General features: G+C 42.9%; 1 pseudogene; it reads right to left on the bottom strand.

The window, feature by feature from the left end:
• The window catches only part of LOC118392769 (bromodomain-containing protein 1-like), a 30,543-nt pseudogene extending 6,183 nt beyond the window's left edge, over positions 1 to 24,360 (bottom strand).
• Between the last annotated feature and the right edge of the window lie 559 nt (positions 24,361 to 24,919).

Raw genomic sequence — 24,919 nt, 5'->3', positions numbered from 1 at the left:
GTATTGAAATAACACTTAACATTGCAAATGAAGATTGCAAAATGGTATATCCATGTATGTTGCTATCAACAACAACAACAACAAATCCCTTAGCATTTAGTATTGGAGAACAGAGAAGATGTCTCACCAGCTGCGTTTGTTGTCGAAGAATAGGACGAGTAAGAGTTTTTCTTCGTTCTTGAACTGCATCCGTTCTCCGACCCGGAGGACATCGAGGGGAGGCATGGGGATAGACACCCCGTTGTGCTGGCATCCCACCCGGGGCATGTGGGGGTCAACGATCTAACGTGGTGGAAGAGGTGTACCAGGTTTACTAGGGAGTGGTGCCTGGAGTGTTATGGCACAGTATACTTGAATACACACACACATGCTCAAACACACACATGCTCAAACACACACAGCTGGTGCTTGTGTTAAAAAGACGTGCGTCCACTTAGTCCTCTTAAACTAAGGTCAAATCAGATCTGTTTATTTGACAATGGCACCATCTAGAGGACTTGGAAGATATGGACCTAGGATTTATTCTACCATGAAAGGCAAAGACAAAACTTGTAGGATGTGTGGGTGTTACACCTTTCAAACAAGAGTGTGTGAACATCACTCACTCAAGATTTGTTGAAGGGGGTAGCAAGCAGGGCCTTAAATTAACACCCACCAAATGCGGGTACATTTTGATATTGGCGCATACAAATTTCTAATTCACCAGCCACATTGGTCAAAGTCAAGTATTGGCACGTGCGAGTAGTGATTTATAGAAAAATAAATGGGGCTGTAGCTGTTTAAAGTACTTATTCCTTTTGGTTTCATATCTGGCAATGCACAAATAAATAGGAATCGTAACGATATGGCTATCTCACCTCGCAAAGCAACACTGCCTGGCTGGAGGGCTGTGTGCACTGCGAGTGAAGAGCTGAAAGGTTTGTTTTAGAAGCAATGAGAACAGGCATAAGTTGGTCTAACTACTACAGTGAGACTTTATCTTCTTGTTTCTTGTACACTTACATTGTTTTATTCACAAATAAGGTTGTTTTTCAATGTGAGTTTGCTTCCACTGTGGAAGAGGAAGAGTCGTTGTCAGCCTCTACTAGTCAGATTCTCACTGGCACACTAGAATCAATACCTCAACTCCTTGGCCGTCAATTCCCGGTGTCGACTCTCATTTCTGGGTGTCAAGCATCAACTCGTCGACTCCTAAGATTCAGTATTTTTGCAAGGGAGGAAACTAGTTGTAGTGGCTACCTCTGAGAACAAAAACTCTATCACAGCCAAGAAAGAGCGAGCTAACGAGGGAGGGAGCGAGAGAGGATGGGCACAGTCAGGCATGAGTCTGAACCGTGCATCGGTAATCAAAAGATGTACAGGCTATCACAATCAGTGATGACCCGTCATTCAGGGTATGTTATTCTGGCATTAATACAGGTCCCATATCAGTTTGCAAACAATGAAAAAATATATATGTAAAATTGAGTTAATAAGGCCGCATACAAGCGGACTTTTGTTTGCTTTCTTGAGTAATGCAGCTCCAAAATGCAGGTGTGTCAGCCTAGCTCAGTGCTTTCTGTGGTGGTGGGGTGGCCAGCAGAAAATACGGAGCATAGAGGTTGGTAATGTTCTCTAGTTGCACCGTGATTGGCTCAGTGTTCTGTCACAAAATCTACAGGGAGAGCTCAAATTCAAGCCCCTTGCATGTTGCCGTTAGAGTAACATTAGAAGTGCCCATCCAAGAAGGATCAAGGTCATTGGCCACAGATAAAATGAGGTCAAATCACATATCTACAGTAGCTTTGATTGGATTGATCATGTCAACGTCATACTTTCAAAATCTTACCTAGCAGTCATGAATCACGTCAACAATCTACTGTAAAATCCTTTTCAAATAAAGAGAAATTATAGATAAAAAGTATCGGTGCTCATCGGCAATAAACATTACACAACAAGTTGGAAATCACAAATTCAACAATGAGTGGTTTGGAAGGAATAAGTGGCTAACTGGCAAAGCAATCACTAGTTTGCTGTTCAGTGGAGTGGATGTGTGGTCCAAGTCTGGGTTTAAGGGTCTCTTTCTAAGCGTAAAAGGATAAACATTCAACATTGGCCATGCTGTCAATTCAGCATGACTTCTACCATATATCCAGAGATTGGCAGACTGATGACAATTTTCCCACAAGAAAGACCGCCACACCACCTTCCTGTTCAAGTGAGCACTGCACAACAAAGTGAGTCCAAAATGTATTGTATGCTGCTGCATAAATAATGTAATATGTCAGGGAGATATGTATAGTGTAGCTAAGAAAGTAATACTATGTGTATGTTGTGTAGTAAACTGTTAGTAGCCCAGGTGCCTCACCCTAATAATTTGGTCCATTTTCCCCCTTTAGCCTACTGTTCTGACTTGGTGGTGCACATAGCTTATAGTCTGTTTTACAAAACGTCATAATCAAATATTGTAAGAGCTTTCATTGTCTGCTTATATGCTCCCTTTATTTATCTGACTTGGTGTACAGGGAGAACACTGTAAGAACGGCCCATGTTCTGAATTCTGTTGCTGTACATTTCAAAAGTGCTGAACAAAGTTATTGACTAAGTCCGTCCTACCTCGCTCATTAATTGCCTCTTACCCGCTCGTCGTCCCCTGATGCAATAGTTTATACATCTCAATTGTCAGAAACCACATTTGTTTAAGCAAGTCAACCATATCACCTATGTTTTTTTTAAAGGCAGTAAATGAGGCTGAATGAACGGTTTTGCTACCAGACAAGGTTCGTCTGATAGCCGGGTGGAACAGTGCTGGGACTGCAATTGGGACAGCTTAATGTAGGCCCAAACAGTGTGTGGGCACCGTTTGTCACCATTATAGTCCAATTAATGTATTGTTTAGTGTTGTGTTGTGGCATGGATCTTTTTTATTTTTTAACCTTTATTTAACTAGGCAAGTCAGTTAAGAACAAATTCTTATTTTCAATGATGGCCTAGGAACAGTTGGTTAACTGCCTGTTCAGGGGCAGAACGACAGATTTGTACCTTGTCAGCTGGGGGATTTGAACTTGCAACCTTTTGGTTACTAGTCCAACGTTCTAACCACTAGGCTACCCTGCCGCTCCATCTAAAAAATGTTTTGAGTTTACCCCACCAAAATGTACATCCTAAAATGGCCACTGATCGCAATACGGTGTCCTGCAATGTCTCGCGCAAATTCACTAGTAGGGGCTATAAAAGGAGGAGACTGAGCTATTCTACACAAAAACAGACCAAAGACTAAAACACACACTTGCTTTTTTCCTAGTAAAGAGAGAGACCAGGCGAGCCAGCAAGGGAGAGAGAGGATCGAGTCAGGCAGACAAACGTGCACATAGGCTATATCCTGGTAATCTGTATCTCGCAATGTCTTGTCTTTCAAAGCCTCGCAAATTCACCAAAAGTACATTAAAGTATATAATAGGCTATCAATGGCTAAGCTATTATTCATGGTGGCAGTGAATTGAAGTTAAACATCACCAAATGCTTATTTAATGAAACCCTGTCTGGCTGTTGATATCCTAAGTCAGGGCTCTCCAATCCTGTTCCTGGAGAGCTGCCTTCCTGTAGGTTCACACCAATACCAGTTGTAAACTAACCTGAATCAGCTTATCAAGCAGCTAATTATTGAATCAGATGCAATAGATTAGGGTTGGAGTGAACACCTACAGGACAGTACCTCGCCAGGAACACAGTTGGAGAACTCTGTCCTTGGCAATCGATCATAAAGCAGGGCATCCCCACTAAACTTGGAAATGTGAAGTTCACTTTCTCATCCATAAATGCAAATACGGTTCAGCAGCTTAAATCATCAGGATGGGGGGCATTGTTATTAGAAAGGACGCCTACCATGGATCGCTAAAATAATGATTATGATCAAACTTAATCAATTTAAATATTATGGGGACACCTACAGTGCCTTCAGAAAGTATTCATACCCATTGACTTATTCCACATTGTTGTGTTAGAGCCTTAATTCAAAATGGATGAAATAGATTTCTCCTCACCCATCAACACTCCATAATGACAAAGCCAAAACATGTTTTTAGAAATGTTTTCAAATTTATTGAAAATTAAATACATAAAATCACATTTACATAATTATTCACCCCCCTTGAGTCAACACTTTGTAGAAGCACCTTTGACATTGATTACAGCTGAGTCTCTGGGTAAGTATCAAAAGAGCTTTCTCACTCCTGGATTGTACAACATTTGTCCATTAAGCTCTGTCAAATTGGTTGTTGATCATTGCTAGACAACCAATTTCAGGCCTTTCCATAGATTTCAAGTAGATTTAATCAAAACTGTAACTCTGCCTCCGGAACATTCACTGTCTTCTTGGTAAGGAGCTCCAGTGTAAAATTGGCCTTTTGTTTTAGGTTATTGTCCGGCTGAAAGGTGAATTCATCTCCCAGTGTCTGGTGGAAAGCAGACTGAAAAAGGTTTTCCTGTGCTTAGCTCCATCCAATTTATTTTTTATCCTGAAACTCCCCAGTTCTTAATGAATACAGGCATAGCCATAACATGATGCAGCAATCACCATGCTTGAAAATATGTAAAGTGGTACTCAGTCAATAGTTGTATTGGATTTGCCTCAAACATAACACTTTGTACTCAGGACAAAAAGTGAATTGCGTTGCCACATTTTTTGCAGTATTACTTCAGTGCCTTGTTGTAAACAGGATGCATGTTTTGGAATATTATTCTGTACAGGCTTCCTTGTTTTCACTCTGTCAATTAGGTCAATATTGTGGAGAAACTACAACCACCATTTTCTCCTAACACAGCCATTAACTAACTGTTTTAAAGTTGACTTCCTCTCCGGAAAATGAGTTAGGAAGGATGCCTCTGTCTTTGTAGTGACTGGGTGTACCCTATCCTATACCCTATCCAAAGTGTAATGAATAATTTCACTAAGCACAAAGGGGTATTCAATGTCAGCTTTTTTTATTTATACTCATCTACTAATAAGTGCCCTTCTTTGCAAGGCATTGGAAAACCTCCCTGGTCTTTGTGGTTGAATCTGTGTTTAGAATGCACTGCACGACCTTAAAGATAATTGTATGTGTGGGCTAAAGTGATTAGGTAGTCATTAAAAATATTATGTTAAACACACCATGCAACTTTTGTGACTTGTTCAGCAATTTTTTACTCCTGAACCTTTTTAGGCTTGCAATAACAAAGAGGTTGAATACTTATTGACTTAAGACATATTAGCTTTTCATTTGTATTAATATGTAATAAAAAATACAAATTAAAATACTAAAATACCATTTTGATATTATGGGCCAGTGACCAAATCATAATTTAAATCAATTTTAAATTCAGGCTGTAACACAACGTGAAAAAAGTCAAGGGGTGTGAATACTTTCTGAAGGTACTGCATACATTTGGCAGCCAAGCATGAATTATCAGTGTAGCCTATTATAGTCTAGACATGACTATGAAATAACTTCACGCCTAGAATAAAAACCTCCAGGCTTCCATCAAGAGTGAATTCAATTTGAGGGGGAAAAAAATAATTACAAGGGGCAGTTTGGAGTAATCCTGTGTGAATCGTCTTCTGGAATAACACACATGCTTGGATAATAATTACATAACCAACGTCTCTAGTAATACCTGTCCGAATAGCGTTATAACATGGCAAAGAATGGGCTTATCAGCGTAGAACGTGCAGCATCATCACATGGGATCGTCAAGGCTGCGTGCAGCAGAAATATCACCAAAATATTGTAGTTCCTACACATCACCTATATAAAAAATATATATATATTTAAAATGGGACTTTTATAGGCTAAGTTAATGAACAAATGGGCATCATCATGTTCATATCAGTCCTCTAGAACGCAAATGTAGTCTTCCTAATAGGACGCAGCAATAATGAGGTGCGTACCTGTGCGTTTGTCTGTTTCAGCTCCTTTTGGGAGTTGAGCAAGAGTCGACTCTTGACTAACCACAGCAGTCGGGAGTCGACTTCAAAAGTCGGGAGTCGACTTCCTGGAGTCATGCACCACTAAAGGCATCTGCATGTTTCCCAGCCAGAACAGCTTATGCATATATTATGACGATATTGTGACATTTTTGTTCATCTTTGAGGCAAGCCGAAGTTGGTAGCCGAAATCTAGTTTTTCAAGCAAATGTATTTTAAGGGAGTATGCAAGCACACTCGTTCGGTTCGCCTAGCTGAGCATGCTGAATGCCTAACGACACGTGACAACTTGAGTGGCCCCATTACCACGGTAAACTTAAAAGGGGCAGCTGAACATTTTTCTTATCTGTGATATTTTGATGAGAAGACTCAGGTCACAAAATATTAAATTGAGCAATACAACACATTACTTCTTATTAGTAATACACATTCCTTGACTTAGAAACACAACTAAGCATACTGTGGCAGGTAAACAAAAAGAAGAGAGAATGAGACAGTCAGGTGCTCACTGTCACTCACCAAGGCAGGATAGGAAGGGTATCCGCTACATTTTGCCCAAACTAGCTTTAGAGGTTCCAGAACAACTGTTGTAGCATTAGCAGGCATCCAAATATTGTTATTGCCAACTTCTATGGATGCAGGAATAACAACAATCAAGTTAGGATGGGTTCACTGTAAATATAGCAAAACACTTCCAGAGGCATGCTAAGTTACAGCCTCAACACATACAGGTTAAATACATCACAACTCACTGAAAAATTTAATATTACAAAAATACAATTTGGAATGTAAATCATGAATATAATGGCTTTAATTTATGTTTCTCTTGCTTGCATCGTAGTATACTACTGAGAAGAAAAAAAAAACTCTGGTTATATCCTAAAGCTAGAGCCAAGAGTTGGGGCACATTTTGAGGCACTGTGCTTTTTACTGGTATTTCCAGCATTGTCCACTAATGTTGATGCAGGTAGGAAATCCTTGGAAATGTTATGTAATTGACACAAGCTGTCTCCAATCAATCAAACAATGTCTGGATGTGCATGTGTGTTTGGCAGGAGGGATTACTTAAGCCAGGGGAGGAGTAGCTCTGCGAATCATAAATCACACAACCTATTATTTTGCAGAGAATACTATTTGTAGATCAGTGATTCTACATCTCACTTTGCTCAATCTGATCCTCTCCAACAGACTTGGAAGTAGTACGGTAGCTAAAACTAGATAATTTAGGGTCCGTAAAAGGGAAAGTCAATTAAACCAAACATGGAAGTATATTGTAGAAAATTTGGGGGGTAGCCCACACTGGGATTCGAACCTGGATCCAGCGACTGTCAATGGCTTAGGCGATCCGCCCACCTAACACACACGCACAACAAGACATTGACTGAGTGGAGACAGTTTGTGTCAATTAAATAACATTTCCTAGGATTTTCTAACTGCAGCAGACCTAGTGGATCATGCTGGAAATGCCAGTAAAGCAACAGTGCCTCAAAAGCTACCCCAAAACTCCTGACCCTATAGCAATAGATCTACTTCAATGACTCTAAGCCAGACCTCATATGATACAATACACAAAAACACACTTGCCTCCAGTCTCCATTTTCCTGTATGATTAACATCAATACTAACAACTTACCGGCAACAATCCTAGCAGCTCTGGCAAAGTTCCCGGTTTCTATACAGGCAATGAGCTCGTTCTTATCGTCCACAGTGTTTCTTCGGACCAGGGCCGGTTTGCCCTTACCACATGTTGGAAGACTGAGGTTGCTGCTGAAATCAGGAAAAGGCATCCACACTGAGTCAGACTGCCTTCTACATGACACACTATAGAGAAATTACAAATCAAATCAATTTATATAGCCCTTCGTACATCAGCTGATATCTCAAAGTGCTGTACAGAAACCCAGTACAGAAACCCAGCCTAAAACCCCAAACAGCAAGCAATGCTAGAAAGGCCAAAACCTAGGAAGAAACCTAGAGAGGAACCAGGCTACATAGTTGAACTACCAAGCAGTGAAAAGTGTACGAGCTAGAGATGACGTGCCTACATTGCTTAGAGCGTTTGATTGAGCCTGCCTGTGTTTCCACAGTTGGGTCTATTCTAGTGGTTCCATTGTACCAGGCGGGCTCGATCAAGCTCAGTTTAGGTCATTGAAAGACAAATTCTACTTGAACCCAGGTCTGTTGTGAGGTATATGCATGTACCTACCTGGTGCTGCCCAGCAGACTACCATTAGTTAAGATGCTGGACTCAGAGGCACACCGTCTTCTGGTTTCTAGAGGCCTGCTGGCAGTTAGCTCCCTCTCTTCATCAATAACCTCCTCCATCACAAAACCATTAAACAGGCCTGAGGCGAGTAACACAGAGCAGTACAGTAGAGTCCGTATACTACACATAAACCAACTACAGCATAGACCTACAACATTTGAACCTTTATTCATAAAGCATCTCAGTAGGGGTGCTGATCTAGGATCTGTTTAGTCTTTTAAATTATAATTAATAAGATTACATAGACAAGGGGAACCTGATCTCTTAATTCACAAGTCTGTGAATATCATTTTCTACTTCTTATTCATGCTCTATTTAAGAGTCCCTTTAAGATAAGTAATTTATTTTCTGACAAGTGAAAAGAACCCTATTTACCTGTGTCAATGTGTTTGACAGGGGACTCCCCGTCTCCACCCCCCTCGCTGACCCCCACGCTGGAACTGTGGCTCCTCTTCCTGGTCCTGGGGTGGAGGAGGGTCTCCAGCCTGGGGATCATCACCGACAGGAATGTCTTGGTGCCCAGCTGAGGGCACCCTGTCTGGGCCTCGCCTCTTCCTCTCTCCCCCTGGTTCTTCCCAGGGCGAGAGGTCTTGGATTTTCTGAAGAGCACGGCAGTGCGGCGGTTGACAGTCGTCCCCGAGGGTTGGGCCAGGGTGGAGGTGGCCACACTCACGCCCCCCTCTAAGAGAAGCAGGGGGTTCTGGGACTCAGAGTAGCCATTGAGAAGGGTCTTGTTAGTGGTTGAGAATGTGTTGTTGGGTTTCATCCGTTCAAATTTGACCTGTCCGTGGGTCTTGCTGTCCGGAGTGGGGTTGGGGTGGGGTGGATAGGTTTAAGGGTAGGGGGTTCTGAGTTACTCTCGAAGTGCAGGAAAGGAGGACAGGAGTCAGAGGGTTCCAATTTGGGAGGTAATGATTTGTCCCCTGTTGAAGTATATGAGAGAATACAGTGAGAAAACACAGAAAGCATAACATTATATAGATCACAATGTAATATGAAATGAGGGAATTGCACATCTTGAATAAAAACACCAGAACCATTCTTAAAGCACATCATCCTTATCCTTGCAGAATTACAAGACCTCAATACAAATTATCTTGCCTTCTATAATGCAAAGCTAAATAACCAATGAGACAGCAAAATATTTTAAAATCACGCAAAGTATTCTGCATTCTAGAAGGCAATCTAATAGTTACTGAGTCAGTGTAGGTTTACTGTGAATCAATTCAGGCTCCGAGGATATCAACTCCACTGTACCAATACCATGTTAAAGAGAAAGCCATGCTACCATGCAGCTATACTGTATAACTACAATAGTATCCCACTTCAACACTCATCAACCAGGCAATGGGATGTCCTGAGACAAGGGATATCATGTGACCCAGCATGACTACGTCATAGCAGGTTAGCATGGCCAAGCACACTATTATTTTACATTTATTTCACCTTTATTTAACCAGGTAGGCAACTGCGACCTGGCCTAGATAAAGCATAGCAGTGTGAACAGACAACACAGAGTTACACATGGAGTAAACAATTAACAAGTCAATAAATGTAAATAAACACAGTAGAAAAAAAAGGGGAGTCTATATACATTGTGTGCAAAAGGCATGAGGAGGTAGGCGAATAATTACAATTTTGCAGATTAACACTGGAGTGATAAATGATCAGATGGCCATGTACAGGTAGAGATATTGGTGTGCAAAAGAGCAGAAAAGTAAATAAATAAAAACAGTATGGGGATGAGGTAGGTAAAAATGGGTGGGCTATTTACCGATAGACTATGTACAGCTGCAGCGATCGGTTAGCTGCTCAGATAGCAGATGTTTGAAATTGGTGAGGGAGATAAAAGTCTCCAACTTCAGCGATTTTTGCAATTCGTTCCAGTCACAGGCAGCAGAGAACTGGAACGAAAGGCGGCCAAATGAGGTGTTGGCTTTAGGGATGATCAGTGAGATACACCTGCTGGAGCGCGTGCTACGGATGGGTGTTGCCATCGTGACCAGTGAACTGAGATAAGGCGGAGCTATACCTAGCATGGACTTGTAGATGACCTGGAGCCAGTGGGTCTGGCGACGAATATGTAGCGAGGTCCAGCCGACTAGAGCATACAAGTTGCGGTGGTGGGTGGTCTAAGGTGCTTTAGTGACAAAACGGCTGGCACTGTGATAAACTGCATCCAGTTTGCTGAGTAGTGTGTTGGAAGCAATTTTGTAGATGACATCGCCGAAGTCGAGGATCGGTAGGATAGTCAGTTTTACTAGGGTAAGTTTGGCGGCGTGAGTGAAGGAGGCTTTGTTGCGGAATAGAAAGCCGACTCTTGATTTGATTTTCGATTGGAGATGTTTGATATGAGTCTGGAAGGAGAGTTTACAGTCTAGCCAGACACCTAGGTACTTATAGATGTCCACATATTCAAAGTCGGAACCATCCAGGGTGGTGATGCTGGTCAGGCGTGTGGGTGCAGGCAGCGAACGGTTGAAAAGCATGCATTTGGTTTTACTAGCGTTTAAGAGCAGTTGGAGGCCACAGAAGGAGTGTTGTATGACATTGAAGCTCGTTTGGAGGTTAGATAGCACAGTGTCCAAGGACGGGCCGGAAGTATATAGAATGGTGTCGTCTGCGTAGAGGTGGATCAGGGAATCGCAAGAGCAACATCATTGATATATACAGAGAAAAGAGTCGGCCCGAGAATTGAACCCTGTGGCACCCCCATAGAGACTGCCAGAGGACCGGACAGCATGCCCTCCGATTTGACACACTGAACTCTGTCTGCAAAGTAATTGGTGAACCAGGCAAGGCAGTCATCCGAAAAACTGAGGCTACTGAGTCTGCCGATAAGAATATGGTGATTGACAGAGTCGAGAGCCTTGGCAAGGTCGATGAAGACGGCTGCACAGTACTGTCTTTTATCGATGGCGGTTATGAAATTGTTTAGTACCTTGAGCGTGGCTGAGGTGCACCTGTGACCGGCTCGGAAACCAGATTGCACAGCGGAGAAGGTTTCGAGATGGTCAGTGACCTGTTTGTTGACTTGGCTTTCGAAGACCTTAGATAGGCAGGGCAGGATGGATATAGGTCTGTAACAGTCTGGGTCCAGGGTGTCTCCCCCTTTGAAGAGGGGGATGACTGCGGCAGCTTTCCAATCCTTGGGGATCTCAGACGATATGAAAGAGAGGTTGAACAGGCTGGCAATAGGGGTTGCGACAATGGCGGCAGATAGTTTCATAAATAGAGGATCCAGATTGTCAAGCCCAGCTGATTTGTACGGGTCCAGGTTTTGCAGCTCTTTCAGAACATCTGCTATCTGGATTTGGGTAAAGGAGAACCTGGAGAGGCTTGGGCGAGTAGCTGCGGGTGGGGCAGAGCTGTTGGCCGAGGTTGGAGTAGCCAGGCGGAAGGCATGGCCAGCCTTTAAGAAATGCTTGTTGAGGTTTTCGATAATCATGGGTTTATCGGTGGTGACTGTGTTACCTAGCCTCAGTGCAGTGGGCAGCTGGGAGGAGGTGTTCATACTATATGGTATGATGGTGTGACTAACTAGGAGTTAGTGGTTACGGTTAATTCCTGATCTAGCTATAGTTTATATCTAGTTTCGGCCAATAAAACAATGAACTGAGAAGCACATGACATCCTGACACCAGGTCACTGGCGATATCTGAGTGCTTGGCCAAAGCCAGGTACCCCCTCTCCTGCCGCTGAAACCCTCATATATGCATTCATCTCCTCTAGTCTTGACTAATGCAACTCGCCACTCTCCAGCATCAACTCAATGTCCTTCCATAAGCTCCAAATGGTTCAAAACTCAGCAGCTTGCATTCTCACCAACACTAAGGCCCGGCAGCACATCACTAATGTTCACCGGGAACTCTACTGGCTGCCAACTAATTAATTACAAGATCTTCTTCCTTACCTACAAAGCCATTCACCACCCTGCTTTACCTCTTAAACTTTCTTCTCCTCTACCAAACCACACACGCAATCCATTCTGCCACAGAAGGCCACCTTGACATCCCAGGTCAAAACTACAGAGCTTCGGAGAGAACACCTTCTCCAGGGTTGCTCCTAGGCTCTGGAACTCTCCCGAGCCATCCGTGACGGAGTTCATCACCATCTTTCAGTCCCTCCTAAAGCCCCACCTCTTCGACAGGGCCTACCCCCCTCCTGTATGGGCAAATATTTACAGTACAAGTCAAAAGTTTGGACACACCAACTCATTCAAGGGTTTTTCTTTAGTTTGACTATTTTCTACATTGTAGAATAATAGTTGAAGACATCCAAACTATGAAATAACACATATGGAATAATTTGGTCAAGAAAAAAAAAGTGTTGAACAAATCAAGTAGCCACCCTTTGCCTTGATGACAGCTTTGTACAATCTTGGCATTCTGTCAACCAGCTTCATGAGGTAGTCACCTGGAATGCATTTCAATTAATAGGTATGTCTTGTTAAAAGTGAATTTGTGAAATGTCTTTCTTTCTTAATGCGTTTGAGCCAATCAGTTGTGTTGTGACAAGGTGGGGGGTATATAGAAGATAGCCCTATTTGACAGAAGACCAAGTCCATATTATGGCAAGAACAGCTCACATAAGAAAAGAGAAACGAGACATGACAGTCCATCATTACTTTAAGACATGAAGGTCAGTCAATACAGAAAATGTCAAGAACTTTGAAAGATCTTCAAGTGCAGCCGTAAAAACCCATCAAGCACTATGATGAAAATGGCTCTAATGAGGACTGCCCACAGGAAAGGGAGACCCAGAGTTACCTCTGCTGCAGAGGATGAGTTCATTAGAGTTACCAGCCTCAGAAATTGCAGCCCAAATAAATGCATAACAGAGTTCAGACATCTCAACATCAACTGTTCAGAGGAGACTGTGTGAATCAGGCCTTCATGGTCAAATTGCTCAAATAAATCACTACTAAAAGGACACCAATAAAAGGAAGAGAGACTTGCTTGGGCCAAGAAACACAAGCAATGGACATTAGACTGGTGGAAATCTTTCCTTTGGTCCGAGGAGTCCAAATTTGGGATTTTTGGTTCCAACCGCCATGTCTTTGTGAGACACAGAGTAGGTAAATCGTTTGGAAATTGCTCCCAAGAATGAACCAGACATGTGGAGGTCTACAATTTTTTTTTAAGTCTTGGCTGATTTCTTTTCATTGTCCCATGATGTCAAGCAAAGAGGCACTGAGTTGTAAGGTAGGCCTTGAAATACATCCACAGGTACACCTCCAATTGACTCAAATGTAGTCAATTAGCCGATCAGAAGCTTTTAAAGCCATGACATCGTTTTATGGAATTTTACAAGCTGTTTAAAGGCGCAGTCAACTTAGTTTATGTAAACTTCTGACCCACTGGAATTGTGATACAGTGAATTATAAGTGAAATAATCTGATACAGTGAATTACTTGCACCATGCACGAAGTAGATGTCCTAACAGACTTGCCAAAACTATAGTTTGTTAACAAGAAATTTGTGGAGTGGTTGAAAAAAGTTTTAAATGACTCCAACCTAAGTATGTAAACTTCCAACTTCAAGTGTATATACACACACATACACAGTATGTTCCCCAATGCAGATAACGTAACAACTTGAAAAAAAACTACCATCGTTATCAGGGCTCTGTCCATTGGTCTTCACCCCCTCTGCCTCCCCAGCTTTACTCATTTCTGGATGGGATGACCAGTGGGAGGAAGAGGAGTAAGAATGTGAGTGGTGGGAGGCTCTCCTAAGGCTGAGGCTCATCTCACTGCGCACGTTGTTGATGGTCTTCTTGAGCAGCTTGAGGCTTTTGGAGCGTGACGGACTGGACTTCATGGAGTACGTCATGTCCAGTTTCTCCAGCAGCACTTTCAGCTGCTCCTCCAGAGGCATGTGCTGCCGGTTGGCTGGGACCAATAACTGGTCCACTGGGAAAGAACAACAAGATAATACTGTCATTGGGAGACATTTGCTTGATGTTAACTAAACAATGAGTAGCCTTTGTAAGTAGAACTAAATTGAGGATCCAGATTAAGCAAACTCCTAGACTAAAATGCTCAAAGGAGCGTCTCAATTGACCAGGAATATGCATTATTAATTTGAATCTGTGCAAACACTGCTGTCTGTTCCAGTATTCTACATTGACTGATTTATCCATTATATTTCTACAAACTCTTCGTCTCGCTAGGTCTTTACCATCCTCCCAGGAAAACCGCAGAGGCGCTTCAATCTTGGGCCGTTCGGAAAGGTGCATCCTTCTCGAAGCCGATTTGTTCCACATCCCTCTGCGTCTTCCTGATCAAAGCCCCACCCTGGTCTCGGAGACGGGCGGCCGCACGGTGGAAGAAGGTGTCCTTACAGTTGTACTTCATGCAGTTGAAGATGATGAGGTTGAAGTCGGACTCAAAGTCATTCAGGTTGCTGTAGGCCTGGTCGTCAATGCGTTTCCTCATAGTGGCGAAGTCCATGGGGTTCCTGATGTGGTCAAGGTAGTCAGGCACCTAAAGGTTTAAAGATAGACAGATATATAGAGACATCTGATAGTCGGCACATACAGAGCATTGAGATGTAAATGTAAAATCCACAGTGTGATATTTTTGGAAATACTTTTTGAAGATGTTATAATCAGTCCAAATGAGATGGGCCAGATGCTATGCTAGGAGGAGAATGAAGAATTTAGATATAAATCTAGTATAAAAAAAAACTAAAAACCATGAAAGTTAACAAAACGTGAAAGGACAAAAGCAGCATCTCAACTCTAGTCTGGCTGACACCAAACTCCTGACTTCACAGTCTGGAGAGGCTGTTTGATGTTAGGGTTAATGAAGTTGATTAAGAAGGGGGCTGTGTGTCTTTCTTCCTAGAACACCCACATGTACAGCCACACACAGTCCCCGAGCACCGCTCCCTTCCATTATAACTGTTGGATTTTTTTTATCCAAAATACACAAGAGGTTTAAACTCTCCAGGGAGGAAAAAAAAAACATTTCAGAACACCAATAATAACTTGATGAATTTCTGGCCGAATATTACATTATTATACGGACTCCTGTCCAAACCAGTGGCTCTCCCTCGCTGTGTACCAAGCCAGTCACGTCAGCAAGGCTATCTCAGGCCGTGTGTACATGTTATAGTAAGAGCTGCTCTCCTAGCCATGGTAAGTAAGCGTTACCTCTTTGATGTCGACAGGATGGGCAAAGATATTGGACTGGTCTCTCTCCTGTAGCTGTTCCAGCACAGACCTGAGCAGGATACTGAAGGGAGTCAGCTGGACCTCCAACAGGCTCTGCTGCATCTTCATCTGAGGACACACAGGGGACCATTAGCATCATGGTGTACTGTACATGGAACCATGGAGGGAGAGAGACAGGCAGAGACAGAGGGGGGCAGCTCCAATTGATACTATACTACTAATTGTCTTATAGTTGGCTTGTGAGCTATATTTATGTAATGTTGGCTTGCAGGGACAGCTACAGTTATCTAACCTACATCTTCTCTCTTGAGTTTCTCTCTCTTGCGTATGAGCTCCAGCAATAGCCTGGCACTCTCCAGGTCATGTCTTAGACGATGCCACTCCTTGAGCTGCTCCTTCAGAGCCCGGCTCTCCTCCTCACTCTCCTTCTGTGGTGGGAATCACGCAAATCAGATTTAGAAAACATCACAGACAAGTACAGTTAAAAAAACAATATCACCAACATTAGGGTTAGAAAACAGAGGAATTGTAATCCAACAAGGAGAGCAGTAGAGCTCTCATTTATACAAACAATCATATGCCTCTGGGTAGTTTTGGCCTGTTCTCTTTGACATTGCTACAGTAATAAGGAGAGGGGTATGTTATAATGATAGGAGTGTGAGAAGAAATGTAGTGTACCAGCCAGGGGACGTGAATTGTGTAAGAAACAGGGGGGCCGTAGTGCATGACCAGCTGACTGACCGGCTGTGCAGCATGGGTCTTCTGGTGGGACTGTTGGATGGACTGTAGTCGTCTGATGAGAGGTATGCCGTTCCTCGCCTGTCTCTTTAGAGTCCAGTAGTTTAGAGCCAGCTCCACAAATACCTTCTTCTTCTGCACAGACACCCGGTTGAGGATGGTGTTTAACCTAGGAACAGATGGAGAAGATTTTAAAATTGTTACTATGTTGCTTATTGAAGGAAAATGTCCATGTCTGAAATTGAATAACATGTTTTTTCACTTTAAGTCTTGACCTCTTTTTCTATACAGTGCTGTGAACTGTCAGTTAAGAACAAATTCTTATTTACAGTGACGGCCTACACCGGCCAAACCCGGACGATGCTGGACCAATTGTGTGCCGCCCTATGGTGACTCACAATCACTGCCGGTTGTGATACAGCCTGGATTCGAATCAGGGTGTCTTGTAGTGACGCCTCAAGCCCCGAGATGCAGTGCCTTACACCATGCCCAAACCAGGCGTGCACCATCGTGTGCAAATTGATTTTGTCCCCTCACACCAAATGCAATCATGGCATGCAGGTTGAAATATTTAAAAAAAATAATTTGGGGACAGGTCGAAAAGCATTAAACATATTTAGCTAGCTAGCTAGCTTGCAGTTGTTAGCTAAATTGTCCTATTTAGCCAGCTTGCTGTTGCTAGCTAATTTGTACAGGGATATAAACGTTGAGTTGTTATTTTACCTGAAATGCACAAGGTCCTCTACTCTGACAATTAATCCACACAGAAAACGGTCAACCAAATCATTTCTAGTCATCTCTCCTCCTTCCAGGCTTTTTCTTCTTTGGACTTTGTATGGAGATTGGCATCTAACTTTCATAATAAGGTGTATTATACCACGACCGACCGACCTCAGTTCGTCTTTCAGTCACCCACGTGGGTATAACCAATGAGATGGCACGTGGGTATATGCTTCTATAAACCAATGAGGAGATGGGAGAGGCAGGATTTGCACCACGTTCAGTGTCACAAATAGAACTGACTCCTATTTTAGCGCTTGGTAACGCAGATGCTCGTTGGCGCGTGCGAGCAGTGTGGGTGCAATGATTGAAAAACATGCATGTGTAAATATATTTTGCGATGCGAGCAGTGTAGTCAACATGTTAGACCGCTGTGCCACTCTGGTGCCCAGATGAGCATGCTTTGTAATGTTTGTAAAACAATAAATGTCTTACTAGTAAGAAGTGATGTGGTATATTGCGCTGTTATTTCATTATTTGTGACCGGAGTCTTTTAACCAAAATATCCCAGATAAGACAAACATTTTCAGCTGTCCCTTTAAGGGTGGGATGTTAGCATGGCAACAAGGACAAGGCTCGAGTCCAGTCTGCCTGTGAGATCGAGAATCTGACTAGTAGACAATGTGTCTTCGCTAGCAGTTGAAACAAACTCAAACATTGAAAAACTTAACTTGTGAACAAAACAATGTAACCATGTGTATGTGACAAATTACATTTGATTTGATTTGATTTAAAAAGCCAAGACACACAAGTCTCAATTTATTAGACTTGAGTAAATTACACCACCTTTTATGCCTGTGCTTAGCGCATCTAAAAACGTATCTTACTGCCGCACTTCAATCACAGTGAGCACAGCTCCCCAGTCAGGCAGTGTTGCTGCACATGAGGTTGGATATTATAGGATTTGTAGTTCTTTGTGCAAGTAGCATTCAGCTATGATACAAAACAACATAAATGCTTTGAAAACAGCATTTATTTTACTTCTAACAAAATGTTTATTCAAAAACACAAGTGAAATGCAGAGCCCATAGAAGGGCAGGGACTCTGCTGTCCTAGCTTCAGGGGGAAGCTGGTTCCACCATTGGGGTACCAGGACAAAGAAGAGCTTGGACTGGGCTGAGCGGGAGCTGGGGTGACATGAAAGAACTTGAAAAGGTTGAAAACCAGGCAGGCTGCTGCATTTTGGATAAGTTGCATGGGTTTGATGGCAGAAGCGAGTTTGCCCCATTTCAGATTCTCTATTTTTGCATATTTTTTTACACTGAAAGTTATCAGATCTTCAACCGAAACCTAATATTACATTTCAACAGCTACATGAAGTGTTTGGTTGCAGTCATTACAGCTGAAGGTGGCACAACCAATTATTGAGTGTAAGATGGCAAAAGAAAATTCACACAGGGACATTGGGTATTGCATAATTATGTTAAATAAATGAAATAATTATCAACATTTTGTGTTATATTAATATTAATGTTTTGTTTGAAAATCTGACAATAGATCAAATCAGAAAGGGGACAAATACTTTTTCACGGAACTGTATGTTGTCTATTGTCACATTTACTGATACGTCTGGTCATCTGCAAATTATGCAAATTATTCTTAGATGAATGGTGAGTGAATCTACCTTTGGGGAGGAAAGCTAGGCACAGCCACGGGTGGGACCTCTTTTTCTGTCTCCACCTTCTTGCTCTTCATCTTCCTGCCTTCCATCAGTGCACTGACGCCCCTCGACTTCTCCCCTTTCAGAGGGGAACACAATCCATTTTGGGTTTTGGTGTCCTCGTAGATGGTGAGGGGTCTCTTGACTGAGCTGTTGGGGGTGTGGGGCCCGCAGTAAAGTAGTCTTCTTCACCGAAAACGTTGGTTCACCCGTCTCCTTAACCTCCTTGATAGGTTCCATCTTCATAAAGAGTCCGGCTTTCTGAGCATAGCTGACATGGAAGGCGGTGTAGCAGTTCGCCTTGTGACACTGGATACAGGCCCCCACCCCCTTCTCCTTACAGAGGTAGCAGGCGAGCTTCCAGCGGGCGGACGGAATGTTGCTCACTCCGTCGATGGGCTCGATGAAGACCGTGTTGGAAAGCCCTACCTCCGGCACCCACAGGGCGCACACCACATGACCCCAGCGGTCATAGTCAGTCTTTTTCACTGCTCCGCCTTTATGAGGACACAGTATGCAGCCTGCGGGCTGGGTGGGCAACTGGAGGCAGTGCCGGCACAGCCACTGTCCCTCTGGGATGTAAGGGACACCGTAACACTCTTGGTGCACGGCCAGGTTGCACATGTCACAGAAGAGGATGACGTTGCTGTCCTGGCCATCTCCATCCATGCTGATGCAGCAGACAGCGTCCTCGTCTATGGTCAGCTTGTCCTGGCCCTCCTCCATCTGGGTCTCCTTCTCAAAGCGGTCCACCAGGAACTCAAACACATTGTGGGACACCTGGTCGTGAGAGGGAGAACAGTAAACAGTTGCACATTAATTGTGGTACTAATTAAATATTGTTGACTATTGTTATATTGTATTATTTTCTTAGCCTGTGATTCATTTGTTTTTGTTTCTTTAGTAGGGGGATCTCGCCTGACTGCCAGTCTGTTTCTGCTCTCTTGTCTAGTTGACAAAAGAGTAGAAACAGAATTAAATCAAATCCAAGTTTATTAGTCGCGTACACAGTTTAGCAGATGTTATGGCAGCTGCAGCGAAACGCTTATGTTATTAGCTCCTAACAATGCAGTATAATGTCAAAGTTTACAATCAAAAATAAACAACCAAAATACCACTGTAACAACAATCCAAATGCAATCTATGCGTATATACAGTCGTGGCCAATAGTTATGGGAATGACACAAATATAAATGTTCTGCTGCCTCAGTTTGTATGATGGCAATTTGCTTATACTCCAAGATGTTATGAAGAGTGATCAGATGAATTGCAATTAATTGCAACGTCCCTCTTTGTCATGCAAATTAACTGAATCCCCCCCAAAAAATTCCACTGTATTTCAGGCCTGCCACAAAAGGACCAGCTGACATCATGTCAGTAATTCATTAACACAGGTGTGAGTGTTCACGAGGACAAGGCTGGAGATCACTCTGTCATGCTGATTGAGTTTGAATAACAGACTGGAAGCTTCAAAGGGAGGGTGGTGCTTGGAATCATTGTTCTTCCTCTGTGCATGGTTACCTGCAAGGAAACACGTGCAGTCATCATTGCTTTGCACAAAAAGGGCTTCACAGGCAAGGATATTGCTGCCAGTAAGATTGCATCTAAATCAACCATTTATCAGATCATCAAGAACTTCAAGGAGAGCGGTTCAATTGTTGTGAAGAAGGCTTCAGGGTGCCCAAGAAAGTCCAGCAAACGTCAGGACCATCTCCTAAAGTTGATTCCGCTGCGGGATCGGGGCACCACCAGTACAGAGCTTGCTTAGGAATGGCAGCAGGCAGGTGTGGGTGCATCTGCACGCACAGCGAGGTGAAGACTTTTGGAGGATGGCCTGGTGTCAAGAAGGGCAGCAAAGAAGCCACTTCTCTCCAGGAAAAACATCAGGGAAAGACTGATATTCTGCAAAAGGCACAGGGATTGGACTGCTGAGGACTGGGGTAAAGTAATTTTCTCTGATGAATCCCTTTTCCGATTGTTTGGGGCATCCGGAAAAAAAGCTTGTCCGGGAAAGACGATGTGAGCACTACCATCAGTCCTGTGTCATGCCAACAGTAAAGCATCCTGAGACCATTCATGTGTGGGGTTGCATCTCGGCCAAGGGAGTGGGCTCACTCACAATTTTGCCCAAGAACACAGCCATGAATGAAGATCATTACCAACACATCCTCCGAGAGCAACTTCTCCCAACCATCCAGGAACAGTTTGGTGACGAACAATGCCTTTTCCAGCATGATGGAGCACCTTGCCATAAGGCAAAAGTGATAACTAAGTGGGCCGGGGAACAAAACATCGATATTTTGGGTCCAAGGCCAGGAAACTCCCCAGACCTTAATCCCATTGAGAACTTGTGGTCAATCCTCAAGAGGCGGGTGGACAAACAAAAATCCACAAATTCTGACAAACTCCAACCATTGATTATGCTAGAATGGGTTGCCATCAGTCAGGATGTGGCCCAGAAGTTAATTGACATCAGGCCAGGGCAGATTGCAGAGGTCTTGAAACAGAAGGGTCAGCACTACAAATATTGACTCTTTGCATCAACTTCATGTAATTGTCAATAAAAATCTTTGACACTTATAAAATGCTTGTAATTATACTTCAGTATTCCATAGTCAAATCTGACACAAATATCTAAAGACACTGAAGCAGCAAACTTAGTGAAATTAATATTTGTGTCTTTCTCAAAACTTTTGGCCATGACTGTATGCCAGATGAAATTTACTCAAGATAGTCCTCTTAGTACTTGTACAGCAGTAGCTATACACTGAGTGTACAAAGCATTAGGAACACATTTATAATATTGAGCTGCATCTCTTTTTGCCCTCAGAACATCCTCAATTTGTTGTGGCATGGACTTTACAACTTTACTTCCACAGGGATGCTGGCCGATGTCTCCCATGCTTCCCATAGTTGTGTCAAGTTGGCTGGATGTCCTTTGGGTGGTGGACCATTCTTGAAACACACGGGAAACTGTTGATCGTAAAAAAACAGCAGCGTAGCACTTCTTCTCACACTCAAACCGGTGCGTCTGGCACTTACTATCATTCCCCATTCAAAGGCACTAAAATCTTGTCTTGCCCATTCACCCTCTGAATGGCACACATACACAATGTCCCAATTGACTCAAGGCTTAAAAATCCTTCTTTAACCTGTCTCCTCCCCTTCAACTACACTGATTTGAAGTGGATTTAACAGGTGACATCAATAAGGTATCATAGCTTTCACCTGGATTTACGTGGTCATTCTATGTCATGGAAAGAGCAGGTGTTCCTAATGTTTTGTGCACTGAGTGTATCAGAGCAAGTTACAGTTGAAGTGGGAAGTTTACATACACCTTAGCCAAATACATTAAAACTCAGTTTTCACAATTCCTGACATTTAATCCTAGTAAAAATGCTCTGTCTTAGGTCAGTTAGGATCACCACTTTATTTTAAGAATGTGAAATGTTAGAATAATAGTAGAGAGAATGGTTTATTTCAGCTTTTATTTCTTTCATCACATTCCCAATGGGTCAGACGTGTACATATACTAATTTAGTATTTGGTAGCATTGCCTTTAAATTATTTAACTTGGGTCAAACGTTTCAGGTAGCCTTTCAAGGGTTCCCACAATAAGTTGGGTGAATTTTGTCCCATTCCTCCTGACAGAGCTGGTGTAACTGAGTCAGGTATGTAGGCCTCCCTGTTCACACACGCCTTTTCAGTTCTTCCCACACATTTTCTATAGGATTGGGGTCAGGGCTTTGTTATGGACACTCCAATACCTTGACTTTGTTGTCCTTAAGCCATTTTGCCACAACTTTGGAAGTATGCTTGGGGTCATTGTCCATTTGGAAGACCCATTTGCGACCAAGCTTTAACTTCCTGGCTGATGTCTTGAGATGTTGCTTCAATATATCCACATAATTGTCCTACCTCATGATGCCATCTATTTTGTGAAGTGCACAAGTCCCTCCTGCAGCAAAGCACCCTCACAACATGATGCTGCCACCACCATGCTTCAAGGTTGGGATGATGTTCTTCGGCTTGCAAGTCTCCCCCTTTTTCCTCCAAACATAATGATGGTCATTATGGCCAAACAGTTCTAGTTTTGTTTCATCAGGCCAGAGGATATTCATCCAAAAAGTACGATCTTTGTCACCATGTGCAGTGGCAAACTGTAGTCTGGTTTTAGAGCAGTGGCTTCTTCCTTGCTGAGCGGCCTTTCAGGTTATATTGATGTAGGACTCTTTTTACTGTGAATATAGATACTTTTGTACTTGTTTCCTCCAGCACCTTCACAAGGTCCTTTGCTGTCGTTCTGGGATTCATTTGCACTTTTCGCACCAAAGTACTTTCATCTCTAGGAGACAGAACGTGTCTCCATCCTGAGCAGTATGACGGCTACATGATCCCATGGTGTTTATACTTGTATACTATTGTTTGTACAGATAAATGTGGTACCTTCAGGCGTTTGGAAATTGTTCCCAAGGATGAACCAGACTTGTTGAGGTCTAGAATTTTTTTCTGAGGTCTTGGCTGATTTCTTTTCATTTTCCCATGATGTCAAGCAAATAGGCACCGAGTGTGAAGGTAGGCCTTGAAATACATCCACAGGGACACCTCCAATTGACTCAAATTATGTCAATTAGCCGATCAGAAGCTTCTAAAGTCATGACATTATTTTCTGGAATTTTACAAGCTGTTTAAAGGCACAGTCAACTTAGTATATGTCAACTTCTGACCCACTGGAATTGTGATACAGTGAATTATAAGTGGAATAATCTGTCTGTAAACAATGGTTGGAAAAATTACTTGTGTCATGTACAAAGTAGACATCCTAACAGACTTGCCAAAACTATAGTTTGTTATTAACAAGAAATTTGTGGAGTGGTAAAAAACTAATTTTAATGACTCCAACCTAAGTGTATGTAAACTTCCGACTTCAACTGTATGTCAAGAATCTATTATATAAATAAATATGCACTGTATAACGAGTAACTCAACTGCAAAGTACAGTAGTAGAAAGATAAGAATAAGCTGTCGAGAATACAGTATTTAAATACGCAGCACAAAACCCCACGGCAAAAAGGATTGACTGGCAACCAGGCTACGGGGGAGCAGCCTCACCATTAAGTTTTGTAAATTTGAAAAGGCGTAATTTAAAAAGAAAAAGCCTACCTGACTGACGCCCTCACTCCTCCTCTTATCATTAACTACTTCCAGCCAGGTGTTGTAGTCCTCATCCATATCATACTCCACCTCCTCATCCAGCTCCTCTGACGTCTTCTCCACATACTTATAATACACTGGGGGCCTCCTGGGGACAGCTGGAAGGTTATAAGGTTGTAAGTCGCTCTGGATAAGAGCGTCTGCTAAATGACTTAAATGTAAATGTAATGTTATACTCCACAGTCCAGACCTTGGCCTCTGGAAGTGTCTGTGCTGGTGCTGCCTGTGCTGCTGTAGCTCCATGTGTTGTAGGGTTCTGTGCGACCGCAGCTGCACTCCTCTTCTCCTGGCTGTTTTTTAACCGGCATCAGTGTTTGCCGGCATCAGTGTTTGCTGAGGCTTCTCCATGTTCTCCTTGTTGCTGGTGCACTCCATAATCTCCGGCGCCATAGGGTCATCATCCGAGATCACATCCAGCTTGTCGTAGATGCTGATCCGATGCACCCGGACGTCAATCTCCATGTCCACCATGCGCTGGGCCTGGGCATAGGTCAGAGTCTATTTGTTGGGGGACGGCCGGATCGGGGAGGGTGGCCGCTGGGGCACGGGGACCCTGTGGTGCCGAACCTTCTTCCTCATCCTCAACACCTGAACAGCTGCAAGGAGAAGAGAAACAGGTAAGATGTGTCTATATTGCAACAAAGTAAACAAGTATGAGGGCGACAACAGAGGCAGACAGAAATTACCATCACAATACAATGTCATTAAGTTAAAAAGACTGTGTAAACAAAGATTATTTTGATTGATTTTACCTCCTAAGGGTGTGGTAACAGAGACAAACACCAGGACAATCTAGACAAGCATCAACTGGTGAAGAAATTTGAATGGGCCAACATCTATCTGTTGATCGACAATATGTGATATCAGTTTGAGGATTTAAAATTAAACGATGCTATGGAAATGTATTTACATAAGAAACTATAATGTATAATAGCGAGTGGGACTGGGTGAGCATCTGCTGGGACATAAGAATAAAAAAGTGCGTCGCTAAAATCAATGGCGGACAAGAGGATAGTAGTAATAGTAGAGGGGAAAGGCATGGCTTGTGTTCAAAATAAACTCAGGTTTCCCATGACAGCAAAAGTATGAGACAACTGCTAACGTTATTACCACTGTTGCAGTGCAGACAGCTACTAAC

Source organism: Oncorhynchus keta, chromosome 13 (genome assembly GCF_023373465.1).
Source record: "Oncorhynchus keta strain PuntledgeMale-10-30-2019 chromosome 13, Oket_V2, whole genome shotgun sequence".
NCBI classification, from domain to species: domain Eukaryota; kingdom Metazoa; phylum Chordata; class Actinopteri; order Salmoniformes; family Salmonidae; genus Oncorhynchus; species Oncorhynchus keta.
The sequence above is the reverse complement of the archived record's forward strand: the minus strand, read 5'-3'. Positions and strand labels throughout refer to the sequence as shown.